The sequence below is a fragment of the Acyrthosiphon pisum genome, chromosome A2, assembly GCF_005508785.2.
Source record: "Acyrthosiphon pisum isolate AL4f chromosome A2, pea_aphid_22Mar2018_4r6ur, whole genome shotgun sequence".
In the NCBI taxonomy this organism is placed as follows: domain Eukaryota; kingdom Metazoa; phylum Arthropoda; class Insecta; order Hemiptera; family Aphididae; genus Acyrthosiphon; species Acyrthosiphon pisum.
The window spans coordinates 113,544,604-113,545,834 of NC_042495.1; positions in this window are offsets into that span (position 1 = coordinate 113,544,604).

Sequence of the window (1,231 nt, forward strand, 5' to 3'; positions counted from 1 at the left end):
TCTGCAGTTATTCGTTTTTGAATAGAACAAAATAAGGAAATCGCTACATGAGAAATCAAGTGAATATCCAATGTTGTAAAAATTTGAATTTCAAACGATCATAAAAATTTAATTTGACTTTCTTATAGATATTTTTTGTTTGATAAAGGTAGATAATCTTATAAGGAATCTTGTATTACATTTTCATATCTTAGATTTAAAAAGAAAATATTTTATGAATTTCTAACTAGAAATAATTTGCAAATTTTCGTGATTTTTCCATATTTTATCATTTTTTTTAACTTTAAATGCTTATAAAAAAAAACTGTGACTAACGATTTTTAATATTTTTCATCTGCCTTTGAAACAATATACTAGGAGCCTTCTATTAAATTTTCAAGCTTTTTTATCCAACAAATAAAATTTTATTGATATTTTTAGAAAAAAAACTAAAAAAAAATGGAAAATGAAAATGTCCATAAAGAGCTCGAAATAAATCAAAATATTTTCAAAATTTTACCGTGTATAGAAAATGTAAATATAAACAACCTGTGGAAATTTCATATATCTACGGTCATTTGTTTTAGAGTTACACCAAAAACCAAAATCGATTTGTCAAGAAATCTACGTGGTACAATGCCATTGGTTGGTTAAAACTAACGTTATAGCATTTGTTCAAATAATCATTCGATATATAGATGTAAGATGTCTATAGGGTATTTTTTAAGTTTAAGTTATACCTAACCTAACCCACAATACTACAATAGTATAGTACATTTTCATGGTGAATTAGTATTTTGGTATTTTAAAACTAGATTCACCGAAAAAATAATTGTATTAATAATATGCATACCTAATCAAAATGGGCTTAAAATAAATATATTTATTTATATAAAAAAATAAATATTTATCCAAAACATTAAATCCAAGATCAAAACATCAAATATTTTTACTTTAATATCAGCACTCAATTACACTAGTATAATAATTATATATTATTATAATTAGGTATTGAAGTTATAAATCGGTTAGTTGGCGATCAGCAACACCGATCGAGAACTTACATTCGAACAATAAAAATTGTTTTGACAAGCATGAACATATAATTTTATATTGACCACAGACATTGATCTGATTCTGATTCTTAAATAAGTATTTTGTTTTTAGATTCTGAGTGAAACGATGAATGTATTGATATTACAATGATGTGTTTCGAGAAAATGGATTTTGGTTTTGGGTGCAACTCTTAAAC